The sequence below is a fragment of the Pseudophryne corroboree genome, chromosome 3 (genome assembly GCF_028390025.1).
Source record: "Pseudophryne corroboree isolate aPseCor3 chromosome 3, aPseCor3.hap2, whole genome shotgun sequence".
In the NCBI taxonomy this organism is placed as follows: domain Eukaryota; kingdom Metazoa; phylum Chordata; class Amphibia; order Anura; family Myobatrachidae; genus Pseudophryne; species Pseudophryne corroboree.
Window position 1 is genome coordinate 116,390,398 of NC_086446.1, and position 8,089 is coordinate 116,398,486.

Genomic DNA, 8,089 nt, shown 5'->3' on the forward strand with positions numbered 1-8,089 from the left:
AGTGTTGGTAGTATAAAAATATCTACAGCACCTTGTTTTCCCAGGTGGTCTCCCATCTAAGTACTAACCAGGCCCAACACTGCTTAGCTTCCAAGATCAGATGAGATTGGGCGTATCCAGTGTGGTGTGGCTGTAGATGAGCTTTGTGGTTTCTGTTAGAACTTTTCTACTTCTAACTACTGGTTCATAAATGAATACGTTTGAAAATTGAATGCATCAACAGAACGGTGTTGGCAGTATAAAAATATCTACAGCACCTTGTATTCCCAGGTGGTCTCCCATCCAAGTACTAACCAGGCCTAACACTGCTTAGCTTCCAAGATCAGATGAGATTGGGCGTATCCAGTGTGGTGTGGCTGTAGATGAGCTTTGTGGTTTCTGTTAGAACTTTTCTACTTCTAACTACTGGTTCATAAATGAATACGTTTGAAAATGGAATGCATCAATAGAACGGTGTTGGCAGTATAAAAATATCTACAGCACCTTGTATTCCCAGGTGGTCTCCCATCCAAGTACTAACCAGGCCCAACACTGCTTAGCTTCCAAGATCAGATGAGATTGGGCGTATCCAGTGTGGTGTGGCTGTAGATGAACTTTGTGGTTTCTGTTAGAACTTTTCTACTTCTAACTACTGGTTCATAAATGAATACGTTTTAAAATGGAATGCATCAACAGAACGGTGTTGGCAGTATAAAATTATCTACAGCACCTTGTATTCCCAGGTGGTCTCCCATCCAAGTACTAACCAGTCCCAACACTGCTTAGCTTCCAAGATCAGATGAGATTGGGCGTATCCAGTGTAGTGTGGCTGTAGATGAGCTTTATGGTTTCTGTTAGAACTTTTCTACTTCTAACTACTGGTTCATAAATAAATACGTTTGAAAATGGAATGCATCAACAGAATGGTGTTGGCAGTATAAAAATATCTACAGCACCTTGTATTCCCAGGTGGTCTCCCATCCAAGTACTAACCAGGCCCAACACTGCTTAACTTCCAAGATATGATGAGATTGGGCGTATCCAGTGTGGTGTGGCTGTAGATGAGCTTTGCGATTTCTGTTAGAACTTTTCTACTTCTAACTACTGGTTCATAAATGAATACGTTTGAAAATGGAATGCATCAACAGAACGGTGTTGGCAGTATAAAAATATCTACAGCACCTTGTATACCCAGGTGGTCTCCCATCCAAGTACTAACCAGGCCCAACACTGCTTAGCTTCCAAGATCAAATGAGATTGGGCGTATCCAGTGTGATGTGGCTGTAGATGAACTTTGTGGTTTCTGTTAGAACTTTTCTACTTCTAACTACTGGTTCATAAATGAATACGTTTGAAAATGGAATGCATCAACAGAACGGTGTTGGTAGTATAAAAATATCTACAGCACCTTGTATTCCCAGGTGGTCTCCCATCCAAGTACTAACCAGGCCCAACACTGCTTAGCTTCCAAGATCAGATGAGATTGGGCGTATCCAGTGTGGTGTGGCTGTAGATGAGCTTTGTGGTTTCTATTTGAACTTTTCTACTTCCAACTACTGGTTCATAAATGAATACATTTGAAAATTGAATGCATCAACAGAACGGTGTTGGCAGTATAAAAATATCTACAGCACCTTGTATTCCCAGGTGGTCTCCCATCCAAGTACTAACCAGACCCAACACTGCTTAGCTTCCAAGATCAGATGAGATTGGGCGTATCCAGTGTGGTGTGGCTGTAGATGAGCTTTGTGGTTTCTGTTAGAACTTTTCTACTTCTAACTACTGGTTCATAAATGAATACGTTTGAAAATGGAATGCATCAACAGAACGGTGTACGTAGTATAAAAATACCTACAGCACCTTGTTTTCCCAGGTGGTCTCCCATCCAAGTACTAATCAGGCCCAACACTGCTTAGCTTCCTAGATCAGATGAGATTGGGCGTATCCAGTGTGGTGTGGCTGTAGATAAGCTTTGTGGTTTCTGTTAGAACTTTTCTACTTCTAACTACTGGTTCATAAATGAATACGTTTGAAAATGGAATGCATCAACAGAACGGTGTTGGCAGTATAAAAATATCTACAGCACCTTGTATTCCCAGGTTGTATCCCATCCAAGTACTAACCAGGCCCAACACTGCTTAGCTTCCAAGATCAGATGAGATTGGGCGTATCCAGTGTAGTATTGCTGTAGATGAACTGTCTGGTTTCTGTTAGAACTTTTCTACTTCTAACTACTGGTTCATAAATGAATACATTTTAAAATGGAATGCATCAACAGAACGGTGTTGGCAGTATAAAATTATCTACAGCACCTTGTATTCCCAGGTGGTTTCCCATCCAAGTACTAACCAGGCCCAACACTGCTTAGCTTCCAAGATCAGATGAGATTGGGCATATCCAGTGTGGTGTGGCTGTAGATGAGCTTTGTGGTTTCTGTTAGAACTTTTCTACTTCTAACTACTGTTTCATAAATGAATACGTTTGAAAATGGAATGCATCAACAGAACGGTGTTGGCAGTATAAAAATATCTACAGCACCTTGTATTCCCAGGTGGTCTCCCATCCAAGTACTAACCAGGCCCAACACTGCTTAGCTTCCATGATCAGATGAGATTGGGCGTATCCAGTGTGGTGTGGCTGTAGATGAGCTTTGCAGTTTCTGTTAGAACTTTTCTACTTCTAACTACTGGTTCATAAATGAATACATTTGAAAATGGAATGCATCAACAGAACGGTGTTGGCAGTATAAAAATATCTACAGCACCTTGTATTCCCAGGTGGTCTCCCATCCAAGTACTAACCAGGCCCAACACTGCTTAGCTTCCAAGATCAGATGAGATTGGGCGTATCCAGTGTGGTGTGGCTGTAGATGAGCTTTGTGGTTTCTGTTAGAACTTTTCTACTTACTAACTACTGGTTCATAAATGAATAGGTTTGAAAATGGAATGCATCAACAGAACGTTGTTGGCAGTATAAAAATATCTACAGCACCTTGTATTCCCAGGTGGTCTCCCATGCAAGTACTAACCAGGCACAACACTGCTTAGCTTCCAAGATCAGATGAGATTGGGCGTATCCAGTGTGGTGTTGCTGTAGATGAACTTTCTGGTTTCTGTTAGAACTTTTCTACCTCTAACTACTGGTTCATAAATGAATAAGTTTTAAAATGGAATGCATCAACAGAACGGTGTTGGCAGTATAAAATTATCTACAGCACCTAGTATTCCCAGGTGGTCTCCCATCCAAGTACTAACCAGGCCCAACACTGCTTAGCTTCCAAGATCAGATGAGATTGGGCGTATCCAGTGTGGTGTGGCTGTAGAAGAGCTTTATGGTTTCTGTTAGTACTTTTCTACTTCTAACTACTGGTTCATAAATAAATAAGTTTGAAAATGGAATGCATCAACAGAACGGTGTTGGTAGTATAAAAATTTCTACAGCACCTTGTATTCCCAGGTGGTCTCCCATCCAAGTACTAACCAGGCCCAACACTGCTTAGCTTCCTAGATCAGATGAGATTGGGCGTATCCAGTGTGGTGTGGCTGTAGATGAGCTTTGTCGTTTCTGTTAGAACTTTTCTACTTCTAACTACTGGTTCATAAATGAATATGTTTGAAAATGGAATGCATCAACAGAACGGTGTTGGTAGTATAAAAATATCTACAGCACCTTGTATTCCCAGGTGGTCTCCCATCCAAGTACTAACCAGGCCCAATACTGTTTAGCTTCCAAGATCAGATGAGATTGGGCGTATCCAGTGTGGTGTGGCTGTAGATGAGCTTTGTAGTTTCTGTTAGAACTTTTCTACTTCTAACTACTGGTTCATAAATGAATAGGTTTGAAAATGGAATGCATCAACAGAACGGTGTTGGCAGTATAAAAATATCTACAGCACCTACGTATTCCCAGGTGGTCTCCCATCCAAGTACTAACCAGACCCAACACTGCTTAGTTTCCAAGATCAGATGAGATTGGGCATATCCAGTGTGGTGTGGCTGTAGAAGAGCTTTATGGTTTCTGTTAGTACTTTTCTACTTCTAACTACTGGTTCATAAATGAATACGTTTGAAAATGGAATGCATCAACAGAACGGTGTTGGTAGTACAAAAATATCTACAGCACCTTGTATTCCCAGGTGGTCTCCCATCCAAGTACTAACCAGGCCCAACACTGCTTAGCTTCCAAGATCAGATGAGATTGGGCATATCCAGTGTGGTGTGGCTATAGAAGAGCTTTATGGTTTCTGTTAGTACTTTTCTACTTCTAACTACTGGTTCATAAATGAATAAGTTTGAAAATGGAATGCATCAACAGAACGGTGTTGGTAGTACAAAAATATCTACAGCACCTTGTATTCCCAGGTGGTCTCCCATCCAAGTACTAACCAGGCCCAACACTGCTTAGCTTCCAAGATCAGATGAAATTGGGCATATCCAGTGTGGTGTGGCTATAGAAGAGCTTTATGGTTTCTGTTAGTACTTTTCTACTTCTAACTACTGGTTCATAAATGAATAAGTTTGAAAATGGAATGCATCAATAGAACGGTGTTGGTAGTATAAAAATATCTACAGCACCTTGTATTCCCAGGTGGTCTCCCATCCAAGTACTAACCAGGCCCAACACTGCTTAGCTTCCAAGATCAGATGAGATTGGGCGTATCCAGTGTGGTGTGGCTGTAGATGAGCTTTGTGGTTTCTGTTTGTACTTTTCTACTTCTAACTACTGGTTCATAAATGAATACATTTGAAAATTGAATGCATCAACAGAACGGTGTTGGCAGTATAAAAATATCTACAGCACCTTGTATTCCCAGGTGGTCTCCCATCCAATTACTAACCAGGCCCAACACTGCTTAGCTTCCAAGATCAGATGAGATTGGGCATATCCAGTGTGGTGTGGCTGTAGATGACCTATATGGTTTCTGTTAGTACTTTTCTACTTCTAACTACTGGTTCATAAATGTATACGTTTGAAAATGGAATGCATCAACAGAACGGTGTTGGTAGTACAAAAATATCTACAGCACCTTGTATTCCCAGGTGGTCTCCCATCCAAGTACTAACCAGGCCCAACACTGCTTAGCTTCCAAGATCAGATGAGATTGGGCATATCCAGTGTGGTGTGGCTATAGAAGAGCTTTATGGTTTCTGTTAGTACTTTTCTACTTCTAACTACAGGTTCATAAATGAATAAGTTTGAAAATGGAATGCATCAACAGAACGGTGTTGGTAGTATAAAAATATCTACAGCACCTTGTATTCCCGGGTGGTCTCCCATCCAAGTACTAACCAGGCCCAACACTGCTTAGCTTCCAAGATCAGATGAGATTGGGCGTATCCAGTGTGGTGTGGCCGTAGATAAGCTTTGTGGTTTCTGTTAGAACTTTTCTACTTCTAACTACTGGTTCATACATGAATACGTTTGAAAATGGAATGCATCAACAGAACGGTGTACGTAGTATAAAAATATCTACAGCACCTTGTTTTCCCAGGTTGTCTCCCATCCAAGTACTAATCAGGCCCAACACTGCTTAGCTTCCTAGATCAGATGAGATTGGGCGTATCCAGTGTGGTGTGGCTGTAGATGAGCTTTGTGGTTTCTGTTAGAACTTTTCTACTTCTAACTACTGGTTCATAAATGAATACGTTTGAAAATTGAATGCATCAACAGAACGGTGTTGGCAGTATAAAAATATCTACAGCACCTTGTATTCCCAGGTGGTCTCCCATCCAAGTACTAACCAGGCCTAACACTGCTTAGCTTCCAAGATCAGATGAGATTGGGCGTATCCAGTGTGGTGTGGCTGTAGATGAGCTTTGTGGTTTCTGTTAGAACTTTTCTACTTCTAACTACTGGTTCATAAATGAATACGTTTGAAAATGGAATGCATCAATAGAACGGTGTTGGCAGTATAAAAATATCTACAGCACCTTGTATTCCCAGGTGGTCTCCCATCCAAGTACTAACCAGGCCCAACACTGCTTAGCTTCCAAGATCAGATGAGATTGGGCGTATCCAGTGTGGTGTGGCTGTAGATGAACTTTGTGGTTTCTGTTAGAACTTTTCTACTTCTAACTACTGGTTCATAAATGAATACGTTTTAAAATGGAATGCATCAACAGAACGGTGTTGGCAGTATAAAATTATCTACAGCACCTTGTATTCCCAGGTGGTCTCCCATCCAAGTACTAACCAGTCCCAACACTGCTTAGCTTCCAAGATCAGATGAGATTGGGCGTATCCAGTGTAGTGTGGCTGTAGATGAGCTTTATGGTTTCTGTTAGAACTTTTCTACTTCTAACTACTGGTTCATAAATAAATACGTTTGAAAATGGAATGCATCAACAGAATGGTGTTGGCAGTATAAAAATATCTACAGCACCTTGTATTCCCAGGTGGTCTCCCATCCAAGTACTAACCAGGCCCAACACTGCTTAACTTCCAAGATATGATGAGATTGGGCGTATCCAGTGTGGTGTGGCTGTAGATGAGCTTTGCGATTTCTGTTAGAACTTTTCTACTTCTAACTACTGGTTCATAAATGAATACGTTTGAAAATGGAATGCATCAACAGAACGGTGTTGGCAGTATAAAAATATCTACAGCACCTTGTATACCCAGGTGGTCTCCCATCCAAGTACTAACCAGGCCCAACACTGCTTAGCTTCCAAGATCAAATGAGATTGGGCGTATCCAGTGTGATGTGGCTGTAGATGAACTTTGTGGTTTCTGTTAGAACTTTTCTACTTCTAACTACTGGTTCATAAATGAATACGTTTGAAAATGGAATGCATCAACAGAACGGTGTTGGTAGTATAAAAATATCTACAGCACCTTGTATTCCCAGGTGGTCTCCCATCCAAGTACTAACCAGGCCCAACACTGCTTAGCTTCCAAGATCAGATGAGATTGGGCGTATCCAGTGTGGTGTGGCTGTAGATGAGCTTTGTGGTTTCTATTTGAACTTTTCTACTTCCAACTACTGGTTCATAAATGAATACATTTGAAAATTGAATGCATCAACAGAACGGTGTTGGCAGTATAAAAATATCTACAGCACCTTGTATTCCCAGGTGGTCTCCCATCCAAGTACTAACCAGACCCAACACTGCTTAGCTTCCAAGATCAGATGAGATTGGGCGTATCCAGTGTGGTGTGGCTGTAGATGAGCTTTGTGGTTTCTGTTAGAACTTTTCTACTTCTAACTACTGGTTCATAAATGAATACGTTTGAAAATGGAATGCATCAACAGAACGGTGTACGTAGTATAAAAATACCTACAGCACCTTGTTTTCCCAGGTGGTCTCCCATCCAAGTACTAATCAGGCCCAACACTGCTTAGCTTCCTAGATCAGATGAGATTGGGCGTATCCAGTGTGGTGTGGCTGTAGATAAGCTTTGTGGTTTCTGTTAGAACTTTTCTACTTCTAACTACTGGTTCATAAATGAATACGTTTGAAAATGGAATGCATCAACAGAACGGTGTTGGCAGTATAAAAATATCTACAGCACCTTGTATTCCCAGGTTGTATCCCATCCAAGTACTAACCAGGCCCAACACTGCTTAGCTTCCAAGATCAGATGAGATTGGGCGTATCCAGTGTAGTATTGCTGTAGATGAACTGTCTGGTTTCTGTTAGAACTTTTCTACTTCTAACTACTGGTTCATAAATGAATACATTTTAAAATGGAATGCATCAACAGAACGGTGTTGGCAGTATAAAATTATCTACAGCACCTTGTATTCCCAGGTGGTTTCCCATCCAAGTACTAACCAGGCCCAACACTGCTTAGCTTCCAAGATCAGATGAGATTGGGCATATCCAGTGTGGTGTGGCTGTAGATGAGCTTTGTGGTTTCTGTTAGAACTTTTCTACTTCTAACTACTGTTTCATAAATGAATACGTTTGAAAATGGAATGCATCAACAGAACGGTGTTGGCAGTATAAAAATATCTACAGCACCTTGTATTCCCAGGTGGTCTCCCATCCAAGTACTAACCAGGCCCAACACTGCTTAGCTTCCATGATCAGATGAGATTGGGCGTATCCAGTGTGGTGTGGCTGTAGATGAGCTTTGCAGTTTCTGTTAGAACTTTTCTACTTCTAAC

General features: G+C 41.2%; 31 non-coding genes and 5 pseudogenes across 31 annotated transcripts; all 36 read right to left on the bottom strand.

Moving 5' to 3' along the window:
• Positions 1–19: 19 nt before the first annotated feature.
• Positions 20–138, bottom strand: LOC134901706 (5S ribosomal RNA). Its single transcript, XR_010175190.1, has one exon. It is a non-coding gene; the product is annotated as a 5S ribosomal RNA (ribosomal RNA).
• Positions 139–245: 107 nt separating this feature from the next.
• LOC135064653 (5S ribosomal RNA) lies at positions 246–364 on the bottom strand. Its single transcript, XR_010250956.1, has one exon. It is a non-coding gene; the product is annotated as a 5S ribosomal RNA (ribosomal RNA).
• A 107-nt stretch (positions 365–471) lies between these two features.
• Positions 472–590, bottom strand: LOC134899146 (5S ribosomal RNA). Its single transcript, XR_010172828.1, has one exon. It is a non-coding gene; the product is annotated as a 5S ribosomal RNA (ribosomal RNA).
• Positions 591–697: 107 nt separating this feature from the next.
• LOC134885886 (5S ribosomal RNA) lies at positions 698–816 on the bottom strand. Its single transcript, XR_010169990.1, has one exon. It is a non-coding gene; the product is annotated as a 5S ribosomal RNA (ribosomal RNA).
• Positions 817–923: 107 nt separating this feature from the next.
• Positions 924–1,042, bottom strand: LOC135067642 (5S ribosomal RNA). Its single transcript, XR_010253853.1, has one exon. It is a non-coding gene; the product is annotated as a 5S ribosomal RNA (ribosomal RNA).
• Positions 1,043–1,149: 107 nt separating this feature from the next.
• Positions 1,150–1,268, bottom strand: LOC134885332 (5S ribosomal RNA). Its single transcript, XR_010169449.1, has one exon. It is a non-coding gene; the product is annotated as a 5S ribosomal RNA (ribosomal RNA).
• Positions 1,269–1,375: 107 nt separating this feature from the next.
• Positions 1,376–1,494, bottom strand: LOC134899157 (5S ribosomal RNA). The gene has a single exon (XR_010172839.1). It is a non-coding gene; the product is annotated as a 5S ribosomal RNA (ribosomal RNA).
• A 107-nt stretch (positions 1,495–1,601) lies between these two features.
• On the bottom strand, positions 1,602–1,720 carry LOC135062202 (5S ribosomal RNA). Its single transcript, XR_010248556.1, has one exon. It is a non-coding gene; the product is annotated as a 5S ribosomal RNA (ribosomal RNA).
• Positions 1,721–1,827: 107 nt separating this feature from the next.
• Positions 1,828–1,946, bottom strand: LOC135069877 (5S ribosomal RNA). Its single transcript, XR_010256057.1, has one exon. It is a non-coding gene; the product is annotated as a 5S ribosomal RNA (ribosomal RNA).
• A 107-nt stretch (positions 1,947–2,053) lies between these two features.
• On the bottom strand, positions 2,054–2,172 carry LOC134889649 (5S ribosomal RNA; annotated as a pseudogene).
• A 107-nt stretch (positions 2,173–2,279) lies between these two features.
• LOC135063788 (5S ribosomal RNA) lies at positions 2,280–2,398 on the bottom strand. The gene has a single exon (XR_010250113.1). It is a non-coding gene; the product is annotated as a 5S ribosomal RNA (ribosomal RNA).
• Positions 2,399–2,505: 107 nt separating this feature from the next.
• On the bottom strand, positions 2,506–2,624 carry LOC135067724 (5S ribosomal RNA). The gene has a single exon (XR_010253935.1). It is a non-coding gene; the product is annotated as a 5S ribosomal RNA (ribosomal RNA).
• Positions 2,625–2,731: 107 nt separating this feature from the next.
• LOC134899169 (5S ribosomal RNA) lies at positions 2,732–2,850 on the bottom strand. Its single transcript, XR_010172851.1, has one exon. It is a non-coding gene; the product is annotated as a 5S ribosomal RNA (ribosomal RNA).
• Positions 2,851–2,958: 108 nt separating this feature from the next.
• LOC134889143 (5S ribosomal RNA) lies at positions 2,959–3,077 on the bottom strand (annotated as a pseudogene).
• Positions 3,078–3,184: 107 nt separating this feature from the next.
• Positions 3,185–3,303, bottom strand: LOC134902168 (5S ribosomal RNA). The gene has a single exon (XR_010175640.1). It is a non-coding gene; the product is annotated as a 5S ribosomal RNA (ribosomal RNA).
• Positions 3,304–3,410: 107 nt separating this feature from the next.
• LOC135070933 (5S ribosomal RNA) lies at positions 3,411–3,529 on the bottom strand. Its single transcript, XR_010257080.1, has one exon. It is a non-coding gene; the product is annotated as a 5S ribosomal RNA (ribosomal RNA).
• Positions 3,530–3,636: 107 nt separating this feature from the next.
• Positions 3,637–3,755, bottom strand: LOC135067739 (5S ribosomal RNA). The gene has a single exon (XR_010253950.1). It is a non-coding gene; the product is annotated as a 5S ribosomal RNA (ribosomal RNA).
• Positions 3,756–3,862: 107 nt separating this feature from the next.
• LOC134889464 (5S ribosomal RNA) lies at positions 3,863–3,982 on the bottom strand (annotated as a pseudogene).
• Positions 3,983–4,089: 107 nt separating this feature from the next.
• LOC135068169 (5S ribosomal RNA) lies at positions 4,090–4,208 on the bottom strand. Its single transcript, XR_010254375.1, has one exon. It is a non-coding gene; the product is annotated as a 5S ribosomal RNA (ribosomal RNA).
• Positions 4,209–4,315: 107 nt separating this feature from the next.
• LOC134886353 (5S ribosomal RNA) lies at positions 4,316–4,434 on the bottom strand. Its single transcript, XR_010170438.1, has one exon. It is a non-coding gene; the product is annotated as a 5S ribosomal RNA (ribosomal RNA).
• Positions 4,435–4,541: 107 nt separating this feature from the next.
• Positions 4,542–4,660, bottom strand: LOC134899180 (5S ribosomal RNA). The gene has a single exon (XR_010172862.1). It is a non-coding gene; the product is annotated as a 5S ribosomal RNA (ribosomal RNA).
• Positions 4,661–4,767: 107 nt separating this feature from the next.
• LOC135070328 (5S ribosomal RNA) lies at positions 4,768–4,886 on the bottom strand. Its single transcript, XR_010256496.1, has one exon. It is a non-coding gene; the product is annotated as a 5S ribosomal RNA (ribosomal RNA).
• A 107-nt stretch (positions 4,887–4,993) lies between these two features.
• LOC135068171 (5S ribosomal RNA) lies at positions 4,994–5,112 on the bottom strand. Its single transcript, XR_010254376.1, has one exon. It is a non-coding gene; the product is annotated as a 5S ribosomal RNA (ribosomal RNA).
• Positions 5,113–5,219: 107 nt separating this feature from the next.
• LOC134901482 (5S ribosomal RNA) lies at positions 5,220–5,338 on the bottom strand. Its single transcript, XR_010174972.1, has one exon. It is a non-coding gene; the product is annotated as a 5S ribosomal RNA (ribosomal RNA).
• A 107-nt stretch (positions 5,339–5,445) lies between these two features.
• On the bottom strand, positions 5,446–5,564 carry LOC134890896 (5S ribosomal RNA; annotated as a pseudogene).
• A 107-nt stretch (positions 5,565–5,671) lies between these two features.
• LOC135064655 (5S ribosomal RNA) lies at positions 5,672–5,790 on the bottom strand. Its single transcript, XR_010250958.1, has one exon. It is a non-coding gene; the product is annotated as a 5S ribosomal RNA (ribosomal RNA).
• Positions 5,791–5,897: 107 nt separating this feature from the next.
• LOC134899192 (5S ribosomal RNA) lies at positions 5,898–6,016 on the bottom strand. The gene has a single exon (XR_010172873.1). It is a non-coding gene; the product is annotated as a 5S ribosomal RNA (ribosomal RNA).
• Positions 6,017–6,123: 107 nt separating this feature from the next.
• LOC134885887 (5S ribosomal RNA) lies at positions 6,124–6,242 on the bottom strand. The gene has a single exon (XR_010169991.1). It is a non-coding gene; the product is annotated as a 5S ribosomal RNA (ribosomal RNA).
• A 107-nt stretch (positions 6,243–6,349) lies between these two features.
• LOC135067643 (5S ribosomal RNA) lies at positions 6,350–6,468 on the bottom strand. The gene has a single exon (XR_010253854.1). It is a non-coding gene; the product is annotated as a 5S ribosomal RNA (ribosomal RNA).
• A 107-nt stretch (positions 6,469–6,575) lies between these two features.
• On the bottom strand, positions 6,576–6,694 carry LOC134885333 (5S ribosomal RNA). The gene has a single exon (XR_010169450.1). It is a non-coding gene; the product is annotated as a 5S ribosomal RNA (ribosomal RNA).
• A 107-nt stretch (positions 6,695–6,801) lies between these two features.
• Positions 6,802–6,920, bottom strand: LOC134899203 (5S ribosomal RNA). Its single transcript, XR_010172884.1, has one exon. It is a non-coding gene; the product is annotated as a 5S ribosomal RNA (ribosomal RNA).
• Positions 6,921–7,027: 107 nt separating this feature from the next.
• LOC135062203 (5S ribosomal RNA) lies at positions 7,028–7,146 on the bottom strand. The gene has a single exon (XR_010248557.1). It is a non-coding gene; the product is annotated as a 5S ribosomal RNA (ribosomal RNA).
• A 107-nt stretch (positions 7,147–7,253) lies between these two features.
• Positions 7,254–7,372, bottom strand: LOC135069878 (5S ribosomal RNA). Its single transcript, XR_010256058.1, has one exon. It is a non-coding gene; the product is annotated as a 5S ribosomal RNA (ribosomal RNA).
• Positions 7,373–7,479: 107 nt separating this feature from the next.
• Positions 7,480–7,598, bottom strand: LOC134889650 (5S ribosomal RNA; annotated as a pseudogene).
• Positions 7,599–7,705: 107 nt separating this feature from the next.
• On the bottom strand, positions 7,706–7,824 carry LOC135063789 (5S ribosomal RNA). The gene has a single exon (XR_010250114.1). It is a non-coding gene; the product is annotated as a 5S ribosomal RNA (ribosomal RNA).
• A 107-nt stretch (positions 7,825–7,931) lies between these two features.
• Positions 7,932–8,050, bottom strand: LOC135067725 (5S ribosomal RNA). The gene has a single exon (XR_010253936.1). It is a non-coding gene; the product is annotated as a 5S ribosomal RNA (ribosomal RNA).
• Between the last annotated feature and the right edge of the window lie 39 nt (positions 8,051–8,089).